This window comes from Leopardus geoffroyi, chromosome E1, assembly GCF_018350155.1.
Source record: "Leopardus geoffroyi isolate Oge1 chromosome E1, O.geoffroyi_Oge1_pat1.0, whole genome shotgun sequence".
Taxonomy (NCBI): Eukaryota; Metazoa; Chordata; class Mammalia; order Carnivora; family Felidae; genus Leopardus; species Leopardus geoffroyi.
The window spans coordinates 21481086-21502218 of record NC_059330.1 but is presented as its reverse complement, the minus strand read 5'-3'; the positions used below and the strand labels follow the sequence as shown (position 1 = coordinate 21502218).

Genomic DNA, 21133 nt, shown 5'->3' with positions numbered 1-21133 from the left:
GCCTTTTGTGAGTGCAATCCAGAAGCTGCGTGTGCTCCCTGCCATTGGCTCACTCTCTCCTGGACTCGTCACAAGTACCTTGGAATGCCCATTAGCAGGTGTGCAGTGAGAATAGTGTCTGCAAATCAGTCTTATCCATCCAAGAAACCCAATTTTCCAAAGATGTCTAATTAGCAACTCTTTGCTAAATTGGTTCGTTTCACAGTATGGAAGCGTGTGTCTGAGAAGAAGAAAATTAACCCACCTTTGACGAGACAGTGCACATTTTCTCACTAGTTCAGGTAGAGTGAGTGTAAAATGATCAGTTTTTGCCTCGAGTTCCAAAGGGCGACTTGTCCACCCAAGGGAGACAGGCCATCACCCCTCGTCAGCAGGCTGAATAGCCTGACTCCCCCTATAGCAAAAATGACCCAGAGTTTAGGACACAGGATAGGGTGGCCTGGGGCCAGGATTCCCATGGACCGCCGACAGTGAGTAATGAAGGTTGCCTTTGACTGCAGCAAAATGGGAAAAAATAAAGAGTAGAGAATTTTCATACATGAAACGTTATTAAATTTAAAGGACCATTCTTTTTATGAGATTAAAATCTTCTTAATTAGGTGTGTGTTAAAGTGTCCTTTTTATGTGGAATGATGGGAATAGCAGATAGTAAGTTTTCTAAGTGCAAAATAAAAAGTCAGTCCCCAATGCCATCTTCAATTTTTCATTACTATCATTTTACTAGTTCTTGCCTGGGAATCTGGATTCAAACTTGGAGTCCAAGGCCACCCTTCCCTCTACTCTGCCTGCCATCTGGGAGCCCTAGAGGGCAGAGGTCTGAGAAATCTCCCAGGGTTCTGGGTCCCTGTGCATTCTCAGAAGGCAGCTAAGGCCTCACCTTCTATTTCTGAGTCAAGTTCATGGCCCTTGACTCTTCCAGTGAGTCAAGCACGTTCCCCCACAGCGTGGGGGACCAGACTCTGCCTGGTCTATTCATCATGAACAAAGTAGCTTAAGCTTGGGCCCAAACACAGCCTCTTCTCTTACTTCCAAATGTGTGATCTTACCAAGCTCCTTAACCTCTCTCCGAAATGCGGTTTCCATCCTGAGCAACTGGGACACAGTGACTGCCTTGCCACCAGCTTGTGGCCATACCACTAACATTGAGCCAGTGTCTCCAGGCCTGTGTAGCAGGGGCACAGTCCCACTCAGGGAGCTCTGTCTGTGATTCAGATGCCTTCTTCAGTGGTAGAATCTTCTCCCTCCTCTGGGGTCTTGCCATCTTCTTGAAGGCCTGGGTTGTGTTAGACTCATCATCCCTCTAGAAGCTGCAGTGTGAAATTTCTCATAGAAAAGTCATTTAGATGGACTCTCAGTGATTGTTGGACCACTGGAGTAAAGAGCATCCCCATGAAACTATAGTCTTCTAATTCCAGGTTTAGGAGGCCCTTGAACCTCGTGGTACCACACTCCACCCACAGGTATAGTGATGTCTTCAGTTGTGAGCTCTCACATAGAGGATCCCTGCTGAGTTCTTGCCAAGGGCACTTCTGGAGATGCCATATGGCACAGAGAGGCCCACACTTAGAATGACTGGGTACCATTCTCATGAAGTGTCACAAGTGGAAGGGACCTTTCAGGACTGGCCTCTGTTATTCTTTGCTGTTTCCTTTAAAGCCTGCAAGTGTTGGCTTTAGTGACTCTCATGTCTGTGTATTACCTTTACCAAAAACTTGTCAGGGCAGCTTCATTTTGGTGAATGTCCTCCAAAGGAGTGACTGTCCTCCCTGGCCACACCCCCTTCACCGACATCACTGCCCTCAAGCCTTGCCTCCTTCATCCCACCCACACCATCATTTTGTGCACTGTCTCCATCCTCTCCCAAGACCAATGGCAGGGACGGTATTGATCTTTGTGTTCAAGAAAGCAATTCCAAGAAATGCATATACAGACCCCTGAGCAAAGCAAGAAGGCCATTTAGAAATGCTGTCGAGAGGAGCCTCAGGACCCTTAGCGGGCAGTGAAGATTAAGCTGTGAGACTGATCGCAAATGCTCTGAACCCGGGCATTTTGGGAAAGCGGGCTAGGAGCAAGGTTTGGGATAATCAAACTCCCAACCCAACCCCCTGCCCCTAGTGACAGGTGTCGCTCTTTTTGCCTCATTTATCTTAGTCCTGGGCTAAGCTTTTTGGTACGTTAATTTAGTCTACCTATTTTGCGGATGAAAGAACTGAGGCTCAGCGCTGTTAACTAACATGGCCAATAAGGGGTAGAGCCCAACAGTGAAATCCAGGCTGCCTGGCACCAAAGCTCTTAACACCGTTAAGTAAATGGACTCCCTAGTCAAGCAGACCTGCTTCCCATAGGGCCCTCCTACCTTTAGAGAGCTCTACTGCTTATGGGTGGAGCCTGCCCGAGCTGATTTCTGGGACCCGTGTTCTGTGCGGTGCTGACCACCCACTTCCTGGCTTCTGAGGATTTGCAGCTGCCTAGATTCCCCCCCCGCCCCCCCCCCCCCCCCGCCATTTGGATTGCACCCTTGGAATTAGTTGAGATTCTAGGATGTTGTTAACTTGCCTAGAAAACTGGCTGAGTCTGGATTCAAAGTCAGGTCCCTCTGTGCATTTTTCCAACAACCCGTAGTTTCTCCAGCTTCTCTGCTATGTCATCTGCCCCAGAGGTGTGGAGGGGTGTGCTTGGCGCTGTTTTCCCCAACAGGGTTGAGCTTGTAATGGGGTTTTCCACCTCCCTTGTTTGTCTCACTTGTGGGTGGGAGGGGGGACATTCTGGCCACATGGGGTGGGCAAATGTTGAGGGTTGGAGTGTTTCTTCAGCCCACCCATGGTCTGACAGTTAAGATCATGGCTTTTGTAGCCAGGTCTGAGTCCAATGCCTGTTCTGTCACCCACTAGCTAGCCAGGGGGCTTCGTGTGATTCACTCATTCTCTGGACCTCAGTCTCCCCGTCTATACAACAAGGTGATGAGGGTTAGATGAGTTGGAACAGGAAGGCATTTGGACAGTGCCTGGCGTGCAGTAAGCATCTGGGGCAATTACTTGTTATTATCTGTACCATTCGATCAGAAACCCTTTGCTGGATAACCCACCCCTCATTCTCACTTCAGAGTGTAGACCCCTCTGGATCTGCCCATCGCCCCCACACCCTGCTGTCACCTCCCAGCCCGAGGATCCTGGGGAGAAGCCGAGTTCCTGAGGCTAGGAAGGCTGGCGTATTCATGCTGAGCACGAGACAAAAGCCTGAGCTGGCTTTGTATCTAACCGAACTGATTAAGCTGCACGTTAGCTGGGGATAAAGCTTCTTACCGAATAACTAGGCTTTTGCTGAGCCAGGATGATAAATTCATTCTTAATGCATTGATAATAAAAAGAGATTTTTTTTTTTCCTCCCTTCTGTGAGCTTCCAGAGGCTTTAAGGGCTTTATCTGTGTTGAACACCGCCATCTAGAGGGCATCTGCAGGAAGGCAGGGTAAAAACCACTCTTCAAGGAACACCAGAATTTACAGTCCGTAAGAGGTTCAAAGCAGACACCCCAGGAGGCCAAATGTGTTTACAAAATGACTGCCAGTAGTTACTTATTACCCTGGAAATGGCATCCTTCTCTGATTGCAAGGCCTGCTGCATGGCTCAGTTATTCCTGCGACTCTCCTATGAGGAGTGGCTTTAGCACTTCTGACCTACCGGGCTCATTGAAACAGGCTTGAAACAGGGCTTGTTTTTTCTTTTTTTTTTTTTTTGAGCACCCACTATGTGCTAAGTAGCCCACCAGCACTGTAAAGAATGCACAAGTCAGCACAGCTGTGCCCCGGAAGTGTCAATGTAGGAGTATGTATGTAGAATAAGGATGAGGGTACTTATGAACCAGCTAGAGGAGCCTATGTGCCCTATCCACACAGCTGGAGGCAGAACTGGGTGGCATTCAGAGGCAGGGGAAGAAGGAAGCGACTGGCATGTCATGTGTATACACCATGCATGCAGTTGGATGCTATCTCATTTACTGTTTGTTCTCTCTCACCTGTGAGATTCGATAGGGGCTCTTGTCCTCCAGATGGGAACCTGGAGGCTCAGAGAGGTTAGGTCACTTGCCCAACGCTACCCAGCTGTGAAGCGAGGAATCCAGGATTCCAATCCCAACCCTCGGACTCTAAAATTCTTCCTATGATTCCAGGATGCCTCTAGACGAAGGAGGAATTGGTGGGGAATCGACTCTTGAATTATCACAGTGGTAGCAAGTGTTTAACCCCAGGAAGTGAATTTGATTTTCAAAAATAGTCAAAATTCCTTTCTAGGCCAAAGTCATTCGATGGATAATGGGATTTGAGGTTTAAAAAAAAAAATAAGTGCGACTCTAAGGCATGAAAATTGTTTTATGCCTATCCACCGACAAACAGGCTGACGGGTGCTTCTTGAAGTCTGGTAAACAAATGAGGGCATGGGGATGAGGTGTGGCTGGCACAGAGATGCTTTGACCACAGCCCTGCTCTTTTGGGTATATTCTGTGTGTTCAGCATCGGTATTTTCCTTTTTATCACTCACACTTCTGGTTTGGAAGCAAACACTCGCTTCGCAAGTACTCACGAAGGATCTCCAAACTCTTCTGGGTTCCTTCCCAAGGTCTCCAACAGGAGCTGCTCATCCCCATTTGAGAAAGAAAGAACCAAGCTTGAGATGAGTGAAGCCCCCACTCAGTAGCTCAGTGAGTCAGCGGGGATGACAGCCGGGCATTGAGGACACACAGGCTCAAATTCCCTGTCCTCTTATTCCCCAGGGGAGGGACATTTGGGTAAGGGAATCGATACTTCCATTCTGGGAAGAATCCCATTGGCACACACCTCGTCATTGAAATGGACTAGAGCAGCATCAGTGTAGGGGAGTGGAAAGAAAAGAGGTAATCATGGAAGGCTTCCTACAAGAAATGGTGCCACAATTCACTTAGGGGAGGAAAGGGGCAGTTGGTACCACATAATTGTCTTGTTATAACAACCCAAACCAGGCGCCTGGGAGGACCTTTAGTAATGTCACAAAGGAAATCTGTATGCAGTGTGTGTGTGTGTGTGTGTGTGTGTGTGTGATTTTTTTCCCCCAGCTTGACATAATTTGGATGTTCCTTCTCCAGCTGAAGGTAGCAAGCCAGGAGATATCCCTTTTGCTGCTACCCTGCAGGCTGGATTCAGATCTCCAAGTAGCCAGTTTAAAAACCCTGTATGCACAAGGGCCAGGCCCATATATTGACCTCAGGCTGCAGCCCAGTTGTTCAAGTGGATGTGTCATGATGGGCAAGAGGAGTGGGAGGGAGGTTGGGATTTTCCATGTGTCACGTATCCAGGGACCATATCATGCTGGTCGTGATAAGCCCCGGAACACGTCCCCACAACTTTACCCCAGAATCCCAAGGTAGTCTCAGCCACCTCCATCATGACATGTTATGAGGCACAGATGAAGGCACTGAGAATGATGAGTGGTGATAATAGTTTTGGAAACCAGAGCCATATGGCTTATGCACCTGCCCCTTGTCCCATCCATCCATCCATCCAGAGATTCAGGTGGGTGGGGTACAGGCAAAGGCCCAGAGGGGAAGAAGCCCAACTCATTCTGAGAAGCTCACGGATGACCAGAGGGTAGGAAGTGGGGTGGGAGTTGAGACGGGACTGCCTTAAGGAGCCAGCTCATGGAAGACAGTCACAGAAATCACTGTGGAGCTCTCTGAGGGGCCACAGGATCACAGTATTCCCCAGGGAGATCCCCCCTCTGGCTTCTGTGTGGGTAATGGAATGGAGAGTGAGACCGGAGGCAGGAAGTCACCCATGGAGAGAGGAAAAGGCCAAACTGAGCCAGTGGCAAAGCAGACATTGTTACTACAATTGCTATTATTATTATTTATTAAAGTGGTGGCCTTGGGCTAAGGGTTAAAGTGGAGAGTGTCACAAAACTCTAATTTTATCAACAAGACTGAAGTGCAAAAACGTGCTTTGCCTAAGGTCACAGAGTGAATGTGAAAAATCCACAGATCGTGCCCAGGCCTCTGCTCCCTCACCCGGGACCCATCAGATCCTCTGGCCCTCCACCCATGTCAGGGCTGCTCCTGACAGAGGCCCCAGGCCCGCAGCTCAGACCGGTTGTCAGTCTGAATTCCAGGGGTAGCAGGTGACCGTATGTCATCTGGGAATCACCAGAGGCCCAGCCAAGGGCGCTGTCCCCAGGAGAGCACGGAAGAGCGGAGCATGGGTGACAGTCCCTGTGAGGAGGAGGGGGCAGAGGACTGTGGCTTCTTGTAGATTCAGTTCCCTCTGCCGGGGACACTCTCCCACCCCACACACATGCACACACCACAGGCATGCACACTACTGGACGCTTCTATAGGCACCAGCTTAACTCCTGCCTAGATTTTCGATCTCAGTTCAAATTTCATTCGTTCATTCTGCACTGACAGATCTCCTCTCATCTGCTCACATATCTGTCACTCACCAAACGTATCCAGTTGTGAAGAAAGGCTTCGTTGTGGATTGACTCTAATGTCTCACCACGGACACACACTTTCAGAACGTGAGGACACACATTTCCCCGTGAAGACGGACACGGATGCCCATGCACTGTGGTGTTCTCCGGGAGTCAGGGGACTGAGTTCTGCCCTGGTCCTCCGGCGCGGCCATGAACTCTCCTTGTTATCTCTCTCCTGTTCCTCCAGGCCTGGGTGGGATCACTGCCAATCCTCGGATGCTGTGCTGTGGTCGGTCAGGCCACTGTTTTCTGAGCATTGCTCGCTGGGACTCCTGTCCCGTGGATTCTCTGTCCTCCTGGATCAAACTACCAGGGACTGTCCCATTGGCGTATATTCGCTCACACTGAATATCTCGACATTAAAGATCCTTCCTGCACCAGGCAGTGCATATTCATTGAAGAAAACACCATCAAACCCAAGAAGAACTGAATTTGCCAAGTTGTCAGATGGCTGACTTGGCTACAAGGGACCATGGAGCTATCCAATCCAGGGACGGTGCACATGCAGACACTGCTGTTTTCCCGCCCAATATCCAGTTTCCACTTTTCTACTTAACAGAATCCTAATTTTTCTGAGGGGTAAAAGTGGATCCAGTCAAAATGCTTATTTTTCCAAACTCCCACTCAGCTGGGTGTCACCATGCCACACGATCTTGGTCAATGAGACACAAACAGACGGCTGCTAGGAATTTCTGAGAAATGTTTTGCTTTCCAAATACACGTATATTCCTTCCTCATTTCCCTTTTCTTTGTTTTCCTCTTGCTTAAAAATGGGGGTGGGGGGGAGGCTGCCATCTTGCAATGTGCTATGGGGATAAGAATAACAATCACAGCACTTTCAGTGAAACATTCCCAGCCACCCACAGATGTGCCCAAGGCAGACATCACAAATCAATCCCAGCATTCTCTCCCAATGAGGCTAGACATGCTGCCTCAGAATCTCATCCAGCTCAGAGCTGCCCTTTGTGTGAAATCCATTAGTCATATCTGATCTCACCCAAACTTTCCCTTGACCCATCATATTGCATAATAAGGATCCTTGAGAGAAGAAAAGAAAGCTTCTGAAATAATGAATTAGTGTCATGGCCAGAGCAGGAAGCCGGTTCCCTACCTCTTGAAAGCCTGATACAGTGGGAGGAATATGAGCTTGGGGGCTGGAGAGCCCACAGCTCTTGTGCTGACTGTACCTCTGTGTGCCAATAGAAATGTCACCTCCCCTCCCTGAGTCTGAGGTTTCTTGACTGTGACGTCGAGATAACGCTGCAGACTTCACAGGATGGCTGTGAAGACCAAATCTGCGAATGGGGTACAGACCTTCGGGGACATTCATTCCATCCTTGCAAGTTTCTTCTCTTTCCCCTTCCCCTCCCCACTGTGGTACAATTCCACACAGAGAAGGTACCCCCAAATTAGGAAGCATAACTGAGAAAATGAGGGAAGAGATTGGAATGATTTTCTCAAAACGAATTCTGTTCACTCCCACCCTGCCACCCCCGTGTATGAATCTGTGGCTTTGCCAAAAGCTGGAACGAGCTAATTCCCTGCTCAGCTGGGCAGCAGGCTCCCTGCCTTGGGAGGTTCTAACGGCAAGCTGGGGTGTGAAAAGTTATTAGCAAAGACATAGCTCTGCCCCTTTGTTACCGCTTTTTTTCTGACAGCCCCTTCCTCCAGAGCAATGACAAAGGTAGTTAGCTGTAGACTTAAAAAAAAAAAAAAAAAAAAAAAAAGTAGTTAAATCCTCATTTTCTGAAAGATTTTCAACTCCTGTGCAGTTTAAACTTAAAAGGTATCAAGTTAAAAGCTTTGTTGCTTTTTTGTGTATTTTGGGTTTTTGTGTTTGTTTGTTTTCATTTTCGTTTTGCAAAGAAAGATCATCTGCCATAATGTATTGGGAGTCAGGAGGATTCGGCTGCCTGTGTGCTAGATGCCCTTAAGGGTGGGCATTGAGCCTTCCTCACTGTTCTCGTCCCCAGTGGGGACAATGACAGCAGCTACCACTTATGAAGCACTTGCTGTATGCCTGGTACTATGCTAAACACCTTATGTGTCTAGTTTCTTTTTTTTTCTTTTCTTTCTTAGCTATGAATTTATATTTTATTCCACTTGTGAATCAACAACTGGGAAGTCAACAATGTCTTCATTATTTTTTTAAAGTAGACTCTACTGTCCTTCACTTAAAACCCCTGCGATCTGCTGAGATATAGACTGCCCACTATACTGACAGTCTGCGAGCATTGGTCATGTCTGTAAGCCAAATGATGTATACTCCTTTACTTTTCCCATTGGTATAAAACAGATTCTTAAAAATATATGACAAAGCCTGGACACAACCTAGATGTCCACCATTAGGGAAATGGTGGAGTAAATTATGATGCATCTTTCCGATGGCGTATGATGTATCTATAAAAAAGAATGAGAGGTGTGCCTGGGTAGCTCGGTCGGTTAAGCCTCTGACTTCGGCTCAGGTCATGATCTCGCGGTTCGTGGGTTTGAGCCCCACATCAGGCTCTCTGCTGACAGCTCAGAGCCTGGAGCCTGTTTCGGATTCTGTGCCTTCCTCCCTCTCTGCCCCTCCCCTGCGCACACTCTCCCTCTCTCTCTCAAAAATAAATAGAAAGAAAAAATTAAGAAAAATTTTTTTAAAAGAATGAGAAATATTTCTGTGTATTACCCCACCAACAACCTCATTAGGTAGAAAGCATTGCTGTCCATTTTTCCAACTGACAAAAGAGGTTGAATAAGTAACTGAGCTGGGATTTGAATCTCGGCCCCCGGTGATCCCATGGTGAGACAGGTTTTAGGATTCAATGTGATCATGTGGGTGGGTGCCTGGCACATAGTCGGGGCCCAGAAAACATTGGTTCCTTTTCAAGTCAAGTTTCAGGTAGTGTAAGCATGAATGCATGAAAGTGAAGCCTGCTGCTGTTCTGACTGACAGCTCCCCGTGAACCTTTGCTGGTTGTGCCTAGAGATAGGGAAGGGCCCTCGTAGTCCTGGGCCAGAAACTCCTAAAAGTTCCGCCTTTAGGCAAAACCGGTTCTGAGGCTCCTTGAAAAATGCTAATGGAAGTTCTACGGGGCCTCAGCTTGGATTCAATTTCTACCCACAGGCATAGGCTCAAAGAACATCCATACAAAGGAAGGAGAATGAGATGGGAACAAGAGATGTTATGTAGATGCGTTGTCAGAAAGAAAATGCAGGGCGGACAGAATCGGGGCCTGTGGGAGGGAGGGGGGAGAAGAGAAGGAGCCCAGGTGTCCCAAGCAGATCGCATCCCGGCTGCCCTTCAGACTCTGCACTTACTTGGTGACCTTGGGCAAGTTGCTTAACCTCTCAGTCCTCAGTTTTCACATCAGCAGATTTGAGGAATCATGATAATTCTGTCCTGGTCAGGTTTGGTATTCACACAGAATGCACCGGAAGGGGCCTCTGGCCAGCACCCATTCTGAACGCTCAGTTGCATAACTGTCATATCGAGTTAGTATTTTTATTTTTACCCTGGATCCCAGAGTTGTCTGGGAGCAGAGCTCTTGGCTCAGTGCCTGGCATGTCGCGAGCAATAAATGTGACACCCCCATCTCTGCTGGCCCTTTCAGCAGTATTAGTCCCTGGTGTCCTTCTTGTTGATAGCCTTTCAACCACAGGTGACCGAATCCCACCTCGATAACACTTGTTCATTTGCCGGAAGATGTTCAGCCAGCCAACCAGTAGGATCCAGGGCCTCGTCAGGGACCTCACAATTAGTCTGTCTTCTGGAAGATAAGTTCTGCTGTGGTCCCAGGGGGGAAATTGGAAAACCAAGCCTGCAGGTTTCAATCTGAGAAGCATTAATGCCATAAAGTATTTCAATTCTAACCAAGGAGAGCGACAAAGCTGTGAGTACCCAGCAGATGTGGAGACAGGGAATTGCCGTCTCCCCAGGCTTGATTACAGAGAATTGGTTCCCGTTCAAGAGGCAGCTGGCTAGAAGGATGAGAGGCAGATTTACAACCTGGAAAGTGTGGTGGGGTGTCTGGGAGAGAAATTAGCATCATCAAACAGTAGTAAGAGCTGGTGTGGAGTGAGTTTCTACTGCATGCCCGGAATGATCGTGGGCGCCTTGTCCAGGGGCAGTGGTAACAAGTCGCCAAGAGGACAACAATGTGCACGTATTGACCTCTGCTTCGTGCAGCCACTGTGTATAGGGGCTTTACAAATGCATTCTCCTGCTTGACTTTTACACTGGCTGTGGGAAGCCAGCTTTCGTCTTACAGAGGGAGACCCTGGGGCCCAGGGAAGTGAACAGTGACTCTGCAGGGCTGGGGTTCGAACTCCAGTCTGCCAGTGGCAAAAGCTTGCTCTGAAAATAATTCGACAAATAAAAGCTTTTATCAAAACTGGATCGGTGGAGAAGGAAACAGTTAAGCTTAGGGATTGGACCTCTTGTTTTGCTCCCCGAAGCCCACCACAGAGCTGGGTGAGAGAAATAAGGACCCAGGTGGCTGGCCACGTATGGAATCTTTGCAAGAGTCCAAACCGATCAGTCATCCCATCCCATAAACTCCTCCCTACAGTCTCAAGACTTTCAGGGGCCTCGGTGGTCACCCCATCCAGCCTCATTATCTGACACATGAGGAAACTGAGGGCTGGAAGGGGAGAGTGACTTATCAAAGGGCCACAAAGGAAATTAGTGGCAGGTGTAGGGCCAAAATGGCTTTCCATCCCTGGGAAACATTCTTTCTACAGAACGGCCCTTCCCACCCACCTCTTAACCCACCAATTCTCAGCCAACTCACAGAACAAAGAGATAACAACCTGATTTCTCCATTTTGAGAGTAGATCATCCCTTGTTCCTGACTCAAGGTTCTTTAACTAGGAAAGAGCTAGTAAATAAATTCTCGATGTCTTTCTGGATAGCTTAAGGTGGCGAATGATCCCTGCAACTATATGCAAATATCCTTATCTGCAGTAAGGATCCATGAATAAAGGCCTTCAGGCTTCATAAAAGAAGAACCCACGTGGGACACATCTGTCCGTCATCTCTGGGTCCCCTGTGTCCACTATGGGGCCTGGGACAGTAAGATTCAGTACAAGTCGTTCAATGGAAGTGAAGTTCAGATCAACAGACAATGCCAGCTCTTTATCTGTGCAGCTTGGGCTCCATTTCCATGCTTATTGGTGGTGGGTTCAGAGGAAAAGAAATTTTGGATTCAGAGGAAAAGAAGCAAAAGTAAATTCGTGATGTAATTACTCTAAGTATTTGGTATTGAAGCTCAGTGATTCTAGATCACTTCCATAAGGAGAAGAAGTCTGCATGGTGTTTTAAATTAAATTGTTAGAGTCACTTTTTGAAAATGTTTATGTAACTTTTTACAAAAACGAATGCCTTTAGCTATGCTCTCACTCGTAAGAGAATCTATGCAGACGTTACACTGTTTGAGTTAATTAGGACTAAATCAATGAAGCCACAGTCAACGGGTTAATTATCTCAAGATTGGTGAATAAAATCCACCGCCTATGGCAAATAAAGCTTACAGCCTCAAGTAAACTAACACCGTTTTCAGAACAAATATTTTAATAAATGTAGTGTCTTAAATATTAATAGTCTCAAGGTTACAATCAATTGGCCTTAGAACTTTTAAAACAAAGTTTTCAAGAAGACAGGAATAAATACTTTGCCCTTTTGTAGGCTTAGAAAGCACTTGATAATAACAGGATATAAACTGAGCAGATATTTAACTTAGTTTTTTAGAAACTGGTATGTAGGTATCCTCAAACCTTCTGGCATCTGTGTCTATACATGTGTAATTGATTTAAGCACGCCTTGTATTCTAAGGACTGTGTCAATAGAATCTTAAAGTTTCTAGGACTTCTTGCTCAAAACTCAAGTGTGGTCTCTGGTTTTGACTTTTATGTTAATCAAAGTTGATTCAAGTAGCATTGGGGATGTTTTCATTCTTGCATTTACTAGTTCATATATATATATATATATATACACACACACACACACACATATATATGTTTGTGAAATGTATATACGCATGTGTATATACACAAAATCTGCCAAACGACCCACACCCAAAAAGGTGAGCAGATTTTCTCTAAAATCAAAACGAATGTTCCAAGTGCTTTGAATTGAAACATGGATCCCACAACACACAAGAAGGATACTTCTGAAAGCCGCGGAGAAATCACAGAGAATGGCTTGATCCGAAGCTTGCTCGGGGTGAGGTGGGAGTGCTGTTAGAAGACCATGCCTTTCACAGGAAGACACCCCAGAAGAGATGGAGCTTTTGAATGGTCGCCTCAAATCCAAAGTCATAGGGCGGGGGCTCTGGATCCCACGCACTGATTTGCGCTCATGCTGCTTCTCAGAAGGACAGCTTTGCACGGACTGCTCCAGGGCAAATAGCGACGGGTGTGTTTTGTTTAATGATGGTTAACAATTACAGGAAGCCATCTAGGCTTCCGTGTGTTGTTGCCAACTCCATGTCTATATGTAATCAGAGTTCATAAGCGTCAGAATCAACTGGGAAATAAGGGAAGACAGTGTACTAGGGAGGCAGGGACATTTGTCTTGACACCCAGGAATGAGCCAGTAACAGCTTAGGTCTTCTGCTCTTTTCACCAGGGATCAAACTGGAATCATGGGCCTTAACTCTCCACATATGATCTCATTCTAATAATCCTTATTTTTCTTCAGATTTGGCTGAGAACTACCCCCTCCCTCAAGGTCAAAGCTAAGCCACAGTGGAATACACTTGCACATTTCAGAGCAAAGTGCTTAACTGACCATGACACGCTCAGGGGGCCACCAGCAATGAGCTCAACCCTGAGCTCTATACCCTGGCGGAGGGATATAGGGTGGAGGTTAGAAGTTGAGCAGAGGACATTTCTTTGAAGTGTGTTGTCCTTGTGTTTTGCAGAGACATTAGCTAGTGCCATTGCCTTTAAGGAACCTCTCCTGAAGGGCCCTGTCAAGAGGTGGCCTGCGGGAGCAAGGGGGCAGTCCCAAGTGACTTCTGGGGAAAACGTCATGGCGGGGTGCCCACTGGAGATCTCACGGGGAGCACATTGCCCACGCTGAAGAGCCATACAGCGCAGTGAAACCCATGAGAGGGGCCCCCAGAGGCCCCCCAAAATGTGACTAGAGAAACGTCCTCTTTTTTTGAATAGCCTCTGACCCCATCTTACTCCAAAACCAAATCATGACAGCATCTGTCAAGTAGAAACATCTATGCCCCCAATCTGTTCTCCAAAAGCTCATTCTCTTTCTGGAAGGATCAGGAATCATCAGGGGAGGTGGAAAAAGAAAAGAACCCAACCACACTGGCATTACCCACTCCAGGCTTCCAGGGAGACTGGAAAGACCCTTGAAGTTCCAAGTTTTAAGAATTACAAGAGACTGGACATTTTATCGCTGAAATCAGACCATTTAAGGACTAGCAGTGACCAAAGGGGTTTTAATTTCCTGAAAGTGACAAGAAATGGAGGGACCTGCCTGAGATACCATCTGTGGGTGGGGAGACAGGGTTGATAGACTGGATTTGTCAGATAGTCCTGAGAGGGAGAAAAAAATGGAAGTTGTTTTACCATTGTACACTATCAAGTTCCATTCTGTCAACATCGTGGTTATTTTCGTCTGTTGTTCTTTCTCCTCCGGGAGCAGGTAGGGTGAGGGGTGAGGGGTGCAAACCCTGGTGCAGGTTGAGAATTGTTTGATGAGCAGGCTGTTTTATACGTGTACGGCCAGAAGCTGCCAAGGCTGATGACCTGTGAGCAGAAGAGAGAAGGCAAAGATCAGAAAAATAGAGGGGAAAGAGAAGAGAGCCAGGTCGTGATGGAAACAAAGGGCTTGGTTCCGCCGTATGCACCGCTGAGATGTCCAAGATGCAGACTGCTCCACGACAGAACATTCTGGAATGAAGGACGCCAACTAGCAAAGGCCTGAGAATGGGGGAGCGGAGCAGTCCTCCGGAGGGATGTGCTGCAGGAGAAATCACCCAGCACTGAAAGGTCATCAGAAGGGTTGCCCGGAAGAGGATGGGGAGAAGGGGCCCAGCTTGTATCAGTTAGAAACCGCCCAGATTGTGCCACAGGAACAATCAACCAGCACGACTCGGTGGCTTGAGAGGTTTCCTGCACAGGCTGGCCAGGGCTGTGCTCTGCACCATCCCCACCCTGGGACCCGGCGTGAAGGGGCAGCGACTACTGGAACATGATCCGTGGCTGCGGCAGAGGGAAAAGAACACGTAGTGTGTTGTACATGGGCTCACTTCTACTCCTGTGGCTTTGGCCAAAGCCGATGACCCGGGAGCACCTTTTCAGAAAGACGGGAAGGAGTAACCGGAAACTAGTGAGCAATGAGGCAGTGTGTCCCCAGCGCCTGGGGAGAAGAGGGAGGCCCTGCTGACATGGAACCAGAGGATGTCGTTGGGCTGACGAAGGTGGACTGAACTACCTACCAGGGCAGGGGAGGGAGCAAGCATACCACGGGCTGCTCGCCAAGCCAACAGCCCCTGCACCAGGTGTAATGCCAACCCCCTAGAGAGAGGATGAGGGGCAGGATCTGTGATCCCTGACCCCCTGGGAGTCAAAGTCAAGGCCACGTGTACCCTGACGGCTCTTCACGATGAGCTGAAACCGGGTCAGCGTGCTTGAGGGGAAAGAGCCCTGGACTTGGAGTCGGAACGTCTGAGTCTGGTTCTAACCTGATTGTGTAACCTCGGTCGAGTTTATTCCTCCCCTTCACTTTCTCTGTCTCATTCAGGTCTTATCATTGCAAAGGACTAACTTCATTAAAACAGAGAATGTCCCAAAGTAGAGGGACAGAAAAATATCGGATGGATGCCAAGGCCCCACAGGGACTGGAAATCACGGACCGAGGTTCCTGTCCATTGCTACCGTCACTCACCCTGCTTCTCTACTTGTCTGCAGCCGCCTTCTTTCCTCTCTGAGAGGGCCTCCCTGCTTCATTTCCATCCATGCCTGCTCCCCTGCTCCAGACGGGGCCCCCACAGGCCTCCTCCTCTCAAACACAGCTTGACGTGCAGTGCCTGCAGCTAACTTGTCCCCGGGACAGAGAATGTGACTGGCCTGGACTGAGCCCGGCATCCACGGCTGGTCCAGTCGGCTGTGCCCAGGGTAGAGGTCAGGCATGTGTCCGTTTGGTAAGGACTATGCGAGCGGACTGTCTGCCAGTGGATGCAGACCAGTGGGCACTGTGACTTCATGGAGCAGCTGCAAAGTGACAGTCACCTGATTGTCACATCCTTGTGCTCAGTGGTACTTCCGTATGGTGTCCCTTGAACCCAAAACATCAGGTGAAGCAAACGCATTGTAAAAATGATTTCTGTAGGCTGCATCAGCCGGAAAGTTCTGCCACAGAGTACAAGACCAGCCTGCTAACCACATGTTTTAGGAGGAACCTCCTCTTTTTCAGGCTGCTACACGTATTGTACTTCAGAGGTTTGTTGCAAAGTCAGGCGCGGGGGGCAGACCCACTCTTAAATTTGGGGGACTCAAGCACGAAAGCAAATGGAGGCTGGTGGACCTTAAGTTTAAATATTCAAGGGGCAAAAATCAAGTCCTTCCCCAAATAAATAAAATATGTTCTGTCCTCTTGCCTTGAAGAATATATCTTTATAAATTTCTATCATACCTATCTTTCTAGATACAGGTATATCTAGATATATATATATATATATATATATATATATATATATATATAGCTACATGTGTGTATAAAATGTATACATTTAGAGTTTTACACGTGAAAATATATAATGTTTATATATAAAGTCTTGCCACACATATATATGCATCTATGTGGTGTGTATGTGTGTGTGTGTATATATATATATATATATATATATACACACACACACATATATATAATTTTATACACACATCTTGCTTTATATATACATACAATCTGGCTGTGGTTTGTATATGACTGAAGGCAAAATATCAAAGATGACTACATTCAATTTTTATTGCTCACATGTGGCTGTTCTGTTGGTGCTACTGTGAGATTCAGAGGAGTAATAAAATAAAAACATGCGTTACTTATAAATATCATACATTTATTACATAAAATTTATTTTTCTTGCTTTCATTTCAGCAAAGGCACTAATTGCCTTCTAATAGTCAATATATTCACCTAAGACGTGTTTTATTGGCAGTCATATCAAATCAGATGACTTCTCCTGAGTATTTGTAATTCTTACTCTCTTATTATCATTATTAATTCCAGTTTGGACAGATTGCTCTGCTGAGACAGTAGCAACTAGAATTGTCGATAAACACATTAATGAAAATAATTCTTAGTTTCAGAAGAAGACCATGAATTTTACCTATTGTGTTCAGACACTGCAAAGGGGCTATATGTGATAGGTCATTGTCTCAAAAGATATTATTAAATATGTAAGTGTCATCAAAAATTACTATCTGTGATGGTTAATTGTATGTGTCAACTTGATGGCCTGAGAGCTGGTACACGTGATTTCTGGGTGTGACTGTGTGGGTGTTCTGGAAGAGATTAGCATTTGGATCAGTCAACTGAGTAAAGAAAGAGGCTGTCACTGATGCAGGTGGACCTTGTCCAACCTGTTGACGGGTTGAATCGAACAAAAAGCCAGAGGGAGGGTGAATTTTCTCCCTTTGCTTGATCTAGGGCGTCCGTCTTCTCCTGCCTTGGACACCACCACTGGTTTTCCTCTTCTGCTTGTAGACAGCAGACTCTGGGACCTCTTGGCCTCCATAGTTGCATGAGCCAAACCCTATTATAAATCTCCTCTTCTATAAACCCCTAATATCTTATGGGTTCTGTTCTGAACCCCAATACACTATCACTTATGTTATGATTGTCACTGACTCCTGTTTATATAGACACACACATACACACTATCCACACACATTTCAGAATAAAGTTATTTCTTATTGCGACACGATCTTCAGCCGCCTCTCTTACGTTTGTGATTTTGTAAACACCGCACCAAGTCATGGGTTCTGCCAGAACGACACATGACAACAAAAGAAACAATAGCTTGGACCTTCTCTTTAAGCAGGAATCAATTGTTGCCCTACCGTCTGAGAAGAGGGATTTGAAAAGTTCATGGCTTTCCCTTTTTGCTAACCCCGAGGCTTCTGCAGTTCATACCCTCCACGGTCTCTATCCGCACGGCCACACAGCAGCCTCGAATTCCAAGACAGCTTCCTTTGGTTTGGAGGCCATGGGGCGAGAGATAGGCAGGAGTGTGTCCGGGGACCAGACATTGTCAATCACAAAACAGATGCTTAGGGTTCCAGGTAGTTCTATGTAGGTGCTGATCAGTGGATCTGGAGGGCAGACTACAGAGGAGCATTTCACCACATTTATTTTTGAGCTGTGTGTTGTATGTGTAGCCTTCTAGAAACGTGGGGTAAGGGGCCTAAGAACTTTATTTGTTGGGGGACCAGCGAAAACCTATGTGGGTTTAAACAGAAAAGAGCTCCCCTCCCCCATCAAGCTCCTATACTCCCCACAGTGATCAAGGCCACAGGGTACAAACTGCAGGGGGAGAATGGGAGAGAAAGAACAGGAGGCTGATGCCAGCTAGGGAGGGAGGCTAGCTGCTGTCACTCCAGCTGGAGGACACAAGAGGGACATGAGAAGGTCCCAAGGAGGAAAGCGTCTTCACTTTGTCCACTGTTAGCACTAGGATAATGTGCGGCCCCAGGAAATGAATCCATCAGACTCTGATTCCTGGTTCTCCTTGGGCCCAGGAAGGACAGGGACGGGAGGATCCAGGGTCACTGAGAGAATCACACAGCAGCTCCCTGAGCACTGACCCTCCTGGAGCCCAGCCCAAGAGTCTGCAGCGTGTGTCTTCAGGACTAGTGGGGCCTCTCAGAGGCTTCTAGAATTGTACCTTTCAATGGATATCACTGGGAGAATGAATGCTGTAGTCAGTCACTCAGTGCCCTTTGTTGAGTGATGACATCTATCAGATCGGTGCTAGGTTTGGATGATCTTGAAAGGAAAATTCGTCTCAGCTCTCAGGGAGTTTGTGGGAGAATGGGGGTGGAGGGGGGCAGCCATTAATGAAGAAATGTTGCTTGATGTGATGTGCACCTAAGTGTGCCAGAATGAAAATGCACAGTGGGAAGGTGTTGGGCCTCACCTTCCGGGGGCGCCTGGGTGGCTCGGTCGGTTGAGCTCTGATTCTTGGTTTCAGCCCAGGTCATGATCCCAGGGTTGTGGGATCGAGCTCAGCATCGGGCTCTCTGCTGAGTGTGGAGCCTACTTGAGATTCTCTCTCTCTCTCTCTCTCTCTCTCTCTCTCTCTCTCTCTCTCCTCTATCCCTGCTCTGCTCACATGCCCTGTCTCTCCCTTTCCAAAAAAAAAAAAAAAAAAGGGTGCGGGGTGGGGAATGCCTGGGTGGCTCAGTCAGTTAAGTGTTTGACTTGGGCTCAGGTCGTAATCTTGCGGTTCGTGAGTTGAAGCCCCGCATCTGCCTCTGTGCTGACAGCTCAGAGCCTAGAGTCTGCTTCAGACTCTGTGCCTTTCTCTCTGCCCCTCCCCTGCTTGCACTGTCTCTCTCTCAAAAATAAATGTTTAAAAAAATAAAAATAAAAGGAACAAAGGAAGAAAGAAAGAGAGAGATAGAAAGAAAGAAGGAAGGAAGGAAAGAGAAAGAAAGAAGAGAAAGAAAGAAAGAAAGAAACATCTTCTCTGATCTTACTTAGCACATGGTGAATGCTCAGTCCAGCCAATGGGCGACTCTGCTTTCTATTCCCCTTTTAATTGAACAACCACACCCCAGCAATCTGCCTGGGGCAATCTGAACACACTTGACCAATGAACATGACGTAGCCTTCTAACAGACCCATGGGACGAGTGGCACAGCCCTTCACTAGGCCATAGCACCTGACCAGGGGCCATCGGCAGCTCTGCAGGCACTCCCAGTTAGTGAGTGCTGACCAGTGCTGTTGGCACAGCCAACCTTAGCCCTCAGACAGCTGCTGGCAGATACAGCAGTGGGACTTCAGGAACCAGTCCTTCAGATAATGAGTCCTTTCTGTAGGATTGTCTAACAAAAATGCCCCTTGTCACTAGAAAGTGGTTGTGCTGGTGGCTTTAAGGTTAAGAGCTTGGGGATGAGTCCCCACACATAGACTGGGGGGGGGGGGGGCGGAGGGGGGGGAATCTATGTCAGACCAGAGCTCAAACTCCCCTTTTGCCAGCGGTAGCCAAAACGTGCCCTCCCCTGTCCTGCCGTGCGTGTGAACTCCCTGCACAAGAGCTGGGGTTTACTTTCTTGCACTTGCACCCAGGAGAGGTTTCTGGGCACCCCCTCCCCGCCCCGGCTGGGAAGGGCACCCCCTCGCCCTGGCCACAGGGGACTCTTCTGGCTAGGAACTTTACCAGACCAAATCTGGGCACTAAGCCGAGGTGGCAGCCCAGAGAAATACCCAGAAAGACCCAGAATGAGGCAGAAACTGTCCCCAGTGCAAGATACCGTATTAGCTTCCTGCTGCTGCTGTAACAAATTACCGCAAACCGAGTGGCTCAATACAACACAAGTTTACGCTCTTGTAGTTCCGGAAGTCAGAAGTCTGACGTGGGTTTCACTGGGCTGCAACCAACGTGAGACCAAGGACACTGCTCTCCCGGAGAGGTTCTGGGGAGAATGTGTTCGCGGCCTTTTCTGGCTGCTGGTGGTCCCCAGCATTGCTTGGCTTGTGCCTCCATCACCGTCATCTCTTCTTTTCATCCGTTCCTCCTCTTCTGTGGTCCACACTCCCTGTGCCTTCCTCTTATGAGGACACTGTTTATGACACTGCCCCCAACCCCCTGGATAATCCAGAGTGATCTTATCCCTAAAATCCTTAATCTATTCCTACTGGCAAAGTCCGTGTTATCATATAAAGTAACATTCGCAAACTTCAGGGATTAGGGCCAATGTGCTTTGGGAGCTATTGTTTAGCTGTATCTGCTCTTTATCTGATACTCATGTTTGAGCAAATCCCCTGCCTTAGACGCTGGACTCCTTCTGATAAAGAATGTCGACGGCAATTAGACCCAGCGGCCACCCTTCCAGAGCTTGTGTTTGTTCTGAAAAATAGTAATTCCTGAGAGCGGCACGCTCTGTTTCGTGGAGGAAAGTTTTATTAATGACAAGGGAGAGGGGCTTTACGGAATTAAACAGTCAGAGTACACATAAAGAGGGGGAGAAGTACAGAGAAGAACAAAGAAGGGTTAGTACATCAAATCGGGTTCTCGCAACATCCAACCTTCTGGCTGGGGAAGGCCCGTGGTGAATGACTGGTTCGAGTCCCCACTGAGGGTCCTGAGCAGAGCATCTTCCCTCAGGTGAGGCTTCCAACTAACTATTCCCACCAGGGCAATATGTATACTACCCGTGTGTGATCCGTGGTGCATCATTCAGTGGACCTACGTGCAGTCCTGAGCAAACTGGGTTTTTTTCTCGTCGTATCTCACAATCCGAGGAGCCTGGGCATTTGTTCATTCTTCTCCCCTCCCAGATCCATCCCAGGGGGCCAGCCTGGTCTGGCTCCAGGAGGAATGTGAGGACCACGAACCCTCTTGGGGTCAGGAACAGAAGGGCCAGTTCTGATCCCGAGGCCAGATACGGAGCGCAAGCCAGCTAAGGC

General features: G+C 47.7%; 1 protein-coding gene and 1 long non-coding RNA gene across 2 annotated transcripts in view; one reads left to right on the top strand and one right to left on the bottom strand.

Moving 5' to 3' along the window:
• ASIC2 (acid sensing ion channel subunit 2) overlaps window positions 1-21133 on the top strand; it is a 1016483-nt gene that overhangs the window by 318664 nt on the left and 676686 nt on the right. The gene's annotated exons all lie outside the window — the stretch shown is intronic.
• LOC123603330 lies at window positions 13918-15863 on the bottom strand. Its single transcript, XR_006714839.1, has 2 exons — window positions 15389-15863; window positions 13918-14703 (listed from the first exon to the last, which is right to left on the bottom strand). It is a non-coding gene; the product is annotated as an uncharacterized LOC123603330 (long non-coding RNA).